General features: G+C 39.2%; 1 protein-coding gene across 10 annotated transcripts in view; it reads left to right on the top strand.

The window, feature by feature from the left end:
• Positions 1-724: 724 nt before the first annotated feature.
• The window catches only part of FAM172A (family with sequence similarity 172 member A), a 419901-nt gene continuing 409478 nt past the window's right edge, over positions 725-11147 (top strand). For 4 of the 10 annotated variants that reach the window (XM_036280340.1, XM_036280342.1, XM_036280341.1 and 1 more), the window contains exon 1: positions 1886-2041. The gene's annotated coding sequence lies outside the window, so the exon portion shown is untranslated. Of the gene's footprint in view, positions 885-1885; positions 2042-11147 lie in introns of those variants that run through there. The other 6 variants (XM_036280326.1, XM_036280324.1, XM_036280343.1 and 3 more) reach the window with 5 other exon arrangements.

The following is an 11147-nucleotide window of genomic DNA, read 5'->3' as shown; positions in this document are numbered from 1 at the left end:
CACTAAAATTTACATTTAACATCATGTATTTTGCACTCTGTGGTCCATTGAGGACATTTTCATGAGTAACTTTTAATATCAAGGACTTAGTAAAAGTCTCGGTAGTAAACCCCTGACAGCTATGTGACTATAGTTTTCCACATCTGTTTCCAATCTATCCTGTTACTACAGGCATACCCCACTTTACTGCCAGTTGCTTTACTGCACTTCACAGGTGTCACATTTTTTTGCAAATTGAAGGCAAGACCCTCCACCAACAACAGGATTAGGACTCATTGCAATGGTCTCCAACAGAACCTGCAAACACTCCGAGGAAGCCTGGATTCGGCAGAGAGAAAAGGATAGGCTCAAGGAACTTATCTTTAACTTCCTGCTTTATCTAAGTCATAATGAGAGGTAAATTTTATCTTCTAAATCACTTCCCGCCTTTTCAGGAACAGAATGGACCGGTAAAGGCGGATAGACCGCGGGAGCTGAAGAGGCAATTAGCTGCACAGACACTCCGGAATTGTATTTAAATTCCGCTTAGGAGAGCGAGGCTTCAGCGTGTCCCTCCCTTCAGAAGGGTGACAGGAGAGCGAGCCAGCCCGCAGGCAGTTGCCTTGACCACTCTTACCTCCCACTGACCTCTCTCCCAGCCCACCTAGCGACACGGGAACCACGCCAGCGACCACGCCCCGCCCATTTCCGGGTTTGTGGATGTCGCGTGCGCAATGACGTTTCAGTCAGTTGCGGACCCCGGAAGTGCAACTCGAACTTGTTCGGGGCGCGGATCCCGAGAGAGAAAGTCATAACAACCGCACGAGGGAGTTCGCCGGGCGAGCTGGAAGGCCACGCCTCCTCCCGCCTCCCCCCGCAGCCCTGTAGCTGGGGGCAGAGCTCAGGTAGGACCTCCGTGTGCGGGGCTGTGAGTTCCCGGCCGGGCCCGGGCCGAAATCAGAGTAGGGGGCCTCTTCGGGTGGGGGTTGCTGGCCCCAGGGCCAGAGGCTCCCCCGACCTACGCTGCGTTTCCTGCGGACACCTCTGCTCAGTGTCGTGGACCCCGCTGATGGGCAGTTCCCATTTGCCTTTTCCACTTTCTTGGCCGGGCTGGACACGTGTGTTCCTAAATTACTTTCCTTACACCTGGCCCTGGGGGTTCTGGGAGCCCTTGAGACGGCGGAGTAATGGGCCCTCCGAGGCTTTCTCAGGCGGGCAGATATTGCGCTTCTCTGGTTAAAGACTTTATATATATATATATATATATATATAAATTATCAACTGCCAAAGCTGTACCAAAAGTCATTTACTGCAGACAGAAGGTTAAAGTGCAGTTATAAAATGTTCTCAAAAGTTGTGACGAGCATGGACGCTGGTGGGACATTTAACTGGGACGAATTCTTAGTTGAATACTTTTGGCTTGGAAATAAAGTTAGGTATGTTTTGGAAGCAGTTTTTTCTCTCCTTCATCCAGAGATTTAACATATTCTAGTACTCCAGAGTGTGTATCTCTTGAGTCAAGTAACTAGTTACTTAATTTTTGGCTATATTTATTGACAACCAACTTTGTTGCATTTGTCCATTTCCCCAAATCACATGACAAGTTTTAAAGGGAAAATTTGTGGTTTTCACACTACCAAGTTTTTTGTAACTTTTATCAAAATATGTACAATGTGATGATTGTTAGGTAATCATAGTATCATTTTGTCTTAAAGCAATGTTGGAGGTAAATTCTTTATCCTTGATCTTTATCCAGCATTGTGAGGGACAGATATACTGTATTCATTTAGTGTATTTAGAAATGGAGTCAGAGAGCACTGTTTGAAGTGCTTAATTAAGTTCTTATTGTCACTGCTGTTACCAGGCTTCTGTCTGACTGTTAAACTAGATGATCCTTCTACTTCACCAATGAAGCCTAAACATGAATACTCTGGATGGCTTTGAGACAGTGGTCGCTGCAAGGCCCATAGATGGTACCAAGGCCAAGAGGGAAATGTGCTATGTGAAGCTGTGAATATCCATCCATTCATTTAACAAATATCAGCTACCTTCAATGTGCCAGGTAGCGTTCTAGGTACTGGGAATACTGTTGTAGCCAATAAACACCTTATGCTCCTGCAGTTTACATTGTAGTGGATGAAGAAAGAAAATTACCAAACTTGATATATGCATCAAGTAGTGATAAGAGCTATGAAGAAAAATAAAGTTCATTAAGGGGAGAGAGAATGATGGAGCATGGTATTTTAGATAGGGTGGCTAAGGTTAGCCTCTCTGATAAGGGGACATTTATTTGTGTAGAGTTCTGATGAAGTGAGTGAGTAAAGGGACAGGGGTTTTAGGCTAACAAAGGCTCTGAGGCAAGAGTATGGTTGCTGTATCTTGAAATAGCAAGGAGGTAGACAGGGAGGCATTAAGGTTTAAAAATTTTGAGAACAAATATTTATTCAGTGATTTGGTTTGTGCATGAAGGATTTTATTTATTGACAGTCTGTTTTTATCAGCTTTCCAAAGCTACCTCTATGAGGAGAATCTGATGTTCTTAGATATGTAGAGATGTTTCCATGCTCTATACTAACACTAACAAAGTCAAGCACCATTTTTTCATAACTTGTGCTGTTTTAAAGATTGGGTTTGCCCAGTAGCCATGGATAACTAGCAAGTACTTCACTGTCCTGTGTCTACTTTACTTTTCATTTATTTTTTATTGTGGTAAATATACATAACATAAGTTTTACTATTGTAACTATTTTTAACTATACAATTCAGTGACATTAAGTACATTCACACTGATATACAACCTTCACTACCATCCATCTTCAGAACTTATCTTCAACTAAAAATCAGTACCCTTAAACATTAATTCCCAGCTCCCCCCTCCACTCAGCCCCAGCAACCACAAGTCTACTTTTTTTTTATTTGTTTTTGTTATAGATGTTTCTCCTTTTTCCCCCACTGACACCCTCCTCCCCATCCCCCACCTTGTCTCATCCCCAGCTTTGTTGTCTATGTCCATTAGTCATGCATACATGCATATAAGTTCTTTGGTTTACCTCTCCCCCCTCAAGACCCCCTCCTCTGAGGCTTGTCAGTCTGTACCCCACCTCTATGTCTCTGGGTCAGTTTTGTTCATCAGTTTGTTTAGTTCATTATATTCCACAAATAAGTGAGATCATGTGATATTTGTCTTTCTCTGCTTGGCTTGTTTTGTTTAGCATAATACTTTCCAGGTCCTTCCATGCCATCTCAAAGGATAAGAGATTTTTCTTTCTTATAGCTGCATAGTATTCCATTGTGTACATGTACCACAGCTTTTTTATCCACTCATCTACTGATGGAAACTTGGGTTGTTTCCAGATCTTAGCTATTGTAAATAGTGCTTCTATTAACATAGGGGTACATATATTCTTTCTGATTGGTGTTTCAGGCTTCTTAGGGTATATTCCTAGAAGTGGGATCACTGGGTCAAATGGAAGTTCAATTTTTAATTTTTTGAGGTAACACCATATTGTTTTCCATAGTGGCTGCACCATTCTGCATTCCCACCAGCAGTGTACTAGAGTCCCCTTTTCTCCACACCCTCGCCAACACTTGTTGTTTGAAGATTTGTTGATGGAGGCCATTTTGACAGGTGTGAGGTGATACCTCATAGTTGTTTTAATTTGCATCTCTCTGATGATTAGTGATGTTGAGCATTTTTTAATATGTCTCTTGGCCATTTGTATGTCCTTTTTGGACAGGTGTCTATTCCACCAATTTACACCATCCCTGAGAATAAACTCGAAATGGACAAAAGACGTAAAGGTAACTCGTGAATCCATACCAATCCTAGAGGGAAGTGCAGGCCACAAAAATTCAGACATCATATGTAGCAGAATTTTCACTGATACAACACCTAAGGCAAGAGAAACAAAGGAAAAAATGAACACATGGGACTACATCAAAAGCTTCTGCACAGCAAGAGAAACAATCATCAAAGTGGAAAGGGATCCTACTATATAGGAGACCATAATCGCCAATAATACATCAGTTAAGGGGTTAATTTCCAAAATATATAGGGTGCTCATACAACTCAACAAAAGGAAGACAACCCAATTAAACATGGGCAGAGGACCTAAATTGTCTACTTTTTGTCTGATTTTTCTGTCTCTACTCTAGGCACCTCATATAAATGGAATCATACAATATTTGTCATTTTGTGATGGGCTTATTTCACTTAGCACAATGTCTTCAAATTTATCCATGTTGTAGCATGTGTTAAAATATCCTTAGGCTGAATAATATTCCACTGAATGTATATTCCACATTTTGTTTATCCATTCATTCATTCATGAATGCTTGTGTTGCTTCCACCTTTTGGTTACTGCAAATAATGCTGCTGTGATCATGGCTGTGCAAATCTGCTTTCATTTCTTTTAGGTATTTACCCAGAAGTGGAATTACTAGATCATATGGTAATTCTGTGTTTAATTTTTTAGGACTTGCCTTACTATTTCCACAGTGGCTACATTACTTTATATTTCCTCCAGCAATACAGAGAGGTTTTAGTTTCTCCCCTCCTCACCAACGCTTCACAGTGTTCTTGCCAAACAAGTTTCTGGTTTTTGGTAATAGCTATCCTAATGGGTGTGCAGTAGTGTCTCCAGTGCTTTTGATTTGCATTTCCCTCATGATTGGTGTTGTTAAGCATCTTTTTATATGCTTTAGGGATGTGTATATATATGTGTGTGTGTGTGTAATTTATAACATATAAATTATCCATTTGTTTTAAGATCTAATTTTAATAGAAGTTCTTGGACTTTTTTTTTTTTTTTGTAAATCTTTTAAGGATTAAAGAAGGCATCCACTATGTTTTCTGTTGTCTTTTTAACCCTAAAATGCTATAATTGTAAAAGCTCAATTTCTAGACCAGGTATCTGCAATAACTTCAACCTTAGAAATAGAGGAAACTACAGCATCTTTTGTATCAGTGAATGAAACTTTGAGTATCAGAGTGTGATGAAAATGCTTCAGAAAAGCCAGAGATCATCCTGACATGCTTTGATTTTTTTTCTTTTTAATTAGAAAGAAAAGAGTGTATTGATTGGGTGACTGTACCTGTGAAGTAGATTTTTTTTTTTTGTCTGGTAGCTGGAAAGAGCAGGAAACGAGACAATAATGATGAAGAAACAGAAAAGAAATGTTGGATAGCAGTATATATTTGGATATGGCTAGATGGAGAGTGGTGAAGATCAGTAATAGTAATGGATGGTAAGCACTGGAACTGACAGTAGAGGGGAGGGGACTCAGAAACAAAGGGCAGAAAGTAATATATATAGCTCCACAGATTGTAATGGAGTGAGGGATAGGGTGAGAGGGTGCAATTCTCCAGCTACATCTCAGCACGTGGTTCTGAAGTCAGTCATTGGACCTTGAGTAATTCAGTAAGCCTGAATGTACATCAAGTGATGTATGCCACTTTATCTGGTTCAACACTTAGTATCTAGGAGGTGTGCAGCCTGTATAGTCCTATAAGTTTTTCAGACCATGTATCACATAATTTCTATTAACAAAGTAATGAAGTTTAATTGAATAATTTAGTGAGTAATTGTGTAATTTAACATTGTTCAGCATTTTGAAAAACATATTTTAAGTTATCTGTTTAAGAAGGAATGGGAAAATATAATGACTAATGGCCCATTTGTTAAAGGTGATATCTACATTTAGCTATTTTAGTTATAAAGCTCATTTAAGTTGATTATTGTGCTTTGATTTAATGAATGAAAAATTGTACCACAATTTTATCCCTCTTTGGCAAATTAAAATTGATTAATTTACTATAGATGAGGTGTCATATGACTGACTTGTTCAGAGTTTCACAGCTAAGTAAAAGAAGTTAGAGACAGCAGTGCTATGCTGCTTTCTCTGATGTATTGTTTCCTTTTTTGGGGAACAGTTCATTTTGTAGTATGGATGCTACAATATGGATAATAGAGGTAATTTCTGCTGTAGAGAAAAATACTACTATGAAGACAGATTATTGAAGTAAAGCATTAATTGTATGTTTCCATTTCTTTATAGCACATTGGATATTTTAAGCATAGTCTAGGTTGATAATATACTTAGGATTGATTTGCTCAGAGGTTAGAGAAGTACTAGTAAGACTAAGATTGTGTATTTCAGCCTTTGTAAGATCCTTTACAGTCGTACCCTGCCACTTGACCATTCGACTTCTGCAGTTTCATTCTATCGTGGTTTTTTCAAATACTGCTCTGCGAAAGTAGAAGCGCGAAGTGGCGAAGGACGACTGTGTATAAACAAAGAATCCTACTTCGCGAAATTCATTTATAGTGGTAGAGCCTAGGACTGATTAAGCGCAATAAATGAGGACCGACAGTAATCGCTTATTGTTGCATTATTGCAATGGTACTCAACAGTATAACTGCTAAGGGCTGTAGGATGTGGCTAGTATTCCTATCCCCTGCTAATCATATTGCCATCATATGTGGTCTGGTATAAGACAGCAGCTGGAAAGCCACTAATGTGGTTTAACAGACACACTACCTGTATTTAAAAAACAATTCAGAACTAATATCCAAGGTAATGAAGGACAGTTTTCTGTGCCTTGTTTAGAACATGGAACAAACTAAAATTGTGATCAAATTATATTTCAATATGAGACATTTGAAAAAAAATTGATTAATTGATGATTGAGATGCTCTCTTTTTTTTTTTCACCCGAGGACATTTTTTGTTCAGGTAGAGTGGGAGGGAGAGAGAGGAAGAGAGAGAGAGAGAGAGAGAGAAACATCGATGTGAAAGGGACACATCGAGTGGCTGCCACCCGCACGACCGACCAGGGCCGGGGACAAACTGCAACCACGGTACATGCCCTTAGCGGGAACCGAACCCGGGTCTCTCGGGACCACAGGCTGATGCTCTAACCGCTGAGCCAAATCGGCCAGGGCGAGATGCTCTCTTGATTTGCCTGGGATGTTGCTGAATTGTATGGGAGAATACTAGATAATTATGTTCCCTTTAATACTGCACAGAGCAGAGTTAACAAATTGGAGACACACAGGCTTACAGACCTGCACAGTCTTTAATGTTTTAAAATGAGTTTGCAACTATGTAAAAATTTATGTAAAAATCTAGGTTTTTGGTTCTTTCTGAAAAATCTAACTTCCAGCGCACTGTTTAGCAGCAGTGAGGCAAAGAGGAATTTCCTTGAAGTGAGCTGTGTATTTTCCAGTTGTTGCGATCTTCACACTCATGTGGTCTAAGCTGGTCCTCACTGCTAGCATTTCCTATGAACTTTCTGGTGCCTGATTCTTGCATTATATAAACTTTAACATGGATATTGTTTGTTTTTGCCTTTCTATGGCTATACTGCATCTATTTTTATTTTCCTGGATACCTACAGTGATTGGGGTATGGCATTCAGGGTGTACTCCCTGTACAAGTCTACCCTGCCTATGCTGTAAATTAGATATTTTTTAAAAATCTCATTGTGCTCCAATGACCTCCCTTAAGCTGCTGTCAGTGTCAGTGTCAGTGTCCTGGTACGTTGTTTTCTGTAGGCTGGTTCTTGCCTGAAAAGGATGGCACTAGATTTGGTTCTAGTGTCCAGAAAAATTGATTTCATTGGAGACTGTTTTCTACCTCTTTGTTCCAACATTAAAGCATTTTTTATCTATATTATGGTTTTTTTAAAGGTATTTTTTTACTTTTTTCTAGGAGACTAATATAAATGTATTTATGCTAATATATTTGATGGGTAATTGTGATTAGAGCATTATCGTTTATAAAAAATATTTCATTATTTTTAAACAGTATGAGTGATTATGATGCTGAACATTTTATCAGCATTAGGAATACTATAGTACTTTTAAGAAAGTAGACATTTCAGTTTTATCATTTAAAACAAGCTTATTGCCTGGCTGGTGTGGCTCTCGTTAAGCATTGACCTGTGCACCAAGAGGTCGCCGGTTTGATTCCTGGTTAGGGCACATGCCCAGGTTGTGGGCCAAATCCCCAGTGGAGGGCATGCATGAAGCAGCCAATTGATGTTTCTCTCTCATGATGTTTCTCTCTCTCTCTCTCTCTCTCTCTCTCACTCTCCTTTCCTCTCTCTCTCAAATCAATAAAGATAAAACATAAAAAATAAAATAAAGCAAGCTTATTTATTCTGAATGTTTTTCTCAATAAAAATGTGTAATTGCCCGGTGTGGCTTGGTGGTTGAGTGTCAACCCATGAACCAGGAGGTCACTGGTTCGATTCCCAGTCAGAGCACATGCCCAGGTTGTGGGCCAGATCCCCAGTGGGAGGCATGTAGGAGGTGGCCAATCAATGTTATCTCTCATCGATGTTTCTCTCTCTCTCCCTCTCTCTTCCTCTTTCTAAAATCAATAAAGAAAAAAAATTTTTAAATGTGTAATTATTTTTATATAAACAAATGTGTTTGTAACTGTGCTAATTAAAAAGAAAGGTCTCTTTCTCTTGCTCTCAATGAACAAAGACTTTCAGTGAGATCAACCCTTAATACTGAAAATACTGAGTTATATAAGCTAATTTACCACTAGTTTTAAAATCCAAAAACAGTAAAAGAAAGCGTTCCTGTTTTGGTAAATCCAAAGGAAGCTGCTTCCTCACATAAAAAGTAAATTTTTGCTAATTTGGAAAATCAGTAAGCAATTCAGTAATGATGAGAATGAATGAATCAGGATGCTTAAGTGATACCTGCTAAGTTCACTGTAGATTTAAAGATATATTGTCAATTGCTGTGTAAAAAATTATCCTAAAATTTACCAGCTTAAAATGAAAGACATTTATTATCTTACACAGTCACTTAGAGTCAGGAATTTTGGAACAGCTTAGCTGGGTGGTTCTGGTTTAGGATCTCTCATGAGGTTGTAGTTACAGTATCAGCCAGGGCTGCTGTCATCTGTAGTTTACTATTAGGTCTGGAAGATGCACTTTCAGGTTCACTCATATGGCTGTCGACAGGAAGCTTCACTTACTCTCTACATAGGCCTCTCCATAGGACTTCTCATAACATGATTTCCCTAGAGCGGTGATCTGATAGAATAAGAGAGTGCCCCAGATGGAAGCCACAGTCTTTTTTAACAATCTCAGGTATGATACTCTCACTTCTCCTGTTTAGTATTTGGTCATGCAGATCAGCTCTGGAGCAATGTGAGAACAGACTACATAAGTATATGAATAACATGAGTGGGAACCTTGCTGCCACAGTGTACCACCTAGTGGTTTATGTCCTTCCCACATGCAGAAGGCGCCCTGCTTTTCAAGGCCCTCAAATGTCTCCTGTTACTATAGCATCCCAAAGTCCAGAATCTCATCATCTAAGTTAGCTCCAGGTGGAGACATGGTTCTTTGGGTATAGCTCCTTGAGTATAGTTCTCCCTACCTTCCTCTCCTTACCCCCAACACCCATCATACTATGGTGGGACAGGCATAGGATAATGGCTATAGATATTCTTGTCCCAAAAGGGAAAAAATAGACACAGAGGTGTCACTGGTTCATAGCAATTCTGAGATACAGTTGGGCAAATATTGGAAGTTTCTTGATTAGGTCTCAAGCTTGGGAATGTTCTTCATAGTTCATAACTTTGCCTTCTCCACTGTTTTTTGTTGTTGTTGTTGTTTTGTTTTGTTTTTCATGAAAGATACCAGTGTTTGCAAGTTAGTCGTTTTCTCAGCCTGCTTACTGCCAATGGAATGTTAAAGTTCAAATCTCTTTTTTTATTGATTTATTTTTTTAAAGTTGTTTTGTTGTTGTTATTGATAGTATTGTTATGTGGTATTTGTCTTTTTCTCTGACTTAGCATAATAATTTCCAGATCTATCCATGCTGTCACAAAGGGTAAGAGATCCTTTTCTTTTTCCATAGCCGCATAGTAGTCCATTGTGTATATGTACCACAGCTTTTTTTTTTGTCCATTTATCTAATGATGGGCACTTGGGCTGTTTCCAGATCTTAACTATTGTATATAACACTGCTATGAACATAGTGGTGCATATATTCTTTCTGATTGGTGTTTTGTGATTCTTAGGATATATTCCCAGATGTGGGATCACTAGGTCAAATGGCAATTCCATTTTTAATTTTTTGAGGAAACTTCATACTGTTTTCCACAGTGGCTGCACCATTTGGCATTACACCTTACACAAAAATAAACTCAAAGTGGATAAAATACTTAAATGTAAGTCTTGAAACCATAAAAATCTTAGAAGAAAATAGGCAGTAAAATCTCAGACATCTCACGTAGCATACTTTTTGCTAATACATCTCCTAGGGCAAGAGAAACAAAGGAAAAAATAAACAAATGGGACTACCTCAAACTGAAAAGCTTCTACTCAGCAAAAGAAACCATCCACAAGATGAGAAGGGAATGCACTATATAGGAGAACATATTGACTAATGATACATCTGATAAGGGGTTAATTTCCAAAATATATAAAGAACTCATACAACTCAACAAAACAAAGACATACAGTCTGATTAAAACATGGGCAAAGGCCCTGGCCGGTTTGGCTCAGTGGTTGGAGTGTCACCCCATGGACCAGATAGGCCCGGGTTTGGTTCCTGCTGGGGACACGTACCTCAGTTGCGGTTCATCCTGTCCTGGTTGGGGTTGTGTGGATGGCAGCAACTCGATGTGTCTCTCTCACATCGATGTTTCTCTCTTCCTCCCTCTCTCCCTCCTGCTCTATCTGAAGATAAATGCAAAAATGTCCTTTGGTGAGGATAAAACAAAACAAAACAAAACAAAAATAAGACATGGGCAAAGGACCTGAATAGATACTTCTCCAAAGGGGACATACAGATGACCAGTAGACATATGAAGAAATGTTTAACGTCACTAATTATCAGAGAACTGCAAATGAAAACAACTATGAGGTATCACCTCATACCTGCCAGAATGGCCGCTATCAACAAAGCATCAAACTACAAGTGTTGGCGAGGGTATGGAGAAAAGGGGACTCCAGTACACTGCTGGTGGGTATGCAGACTGGTGCAGCCACTATGGAAAACAGTATGGAGTGTCTCTTTATTTAAAATGTATTAAATCTTTTAACTGTTAAGTAAGAAGATAGATTAATCTTTTATAAATCTTGTGGAGGTTCTGTGAGTTCTAATGCGATACATTATTTTGGACAAAAGCTACACC

Source organism: Molossus molossus, unplaced genomic scaffold (assembly GCF_014108415.1).
Source record: "Molossus molossus isolate mMolMol1 unplaced genomic scaffold, mMolMol1.p scaffold_m16_p_3, whole genome shotgun sequence".
NCBI lineage: Eukaryota > Metazoa > Chordata > Mammalia > Chiroptera > Molossidae > Molossus > Molossus molossus.
Note: the sequence above shows the minus strand (reverse complement) of the source record. Positions and strands in the feature narration are given on the sequence as shown.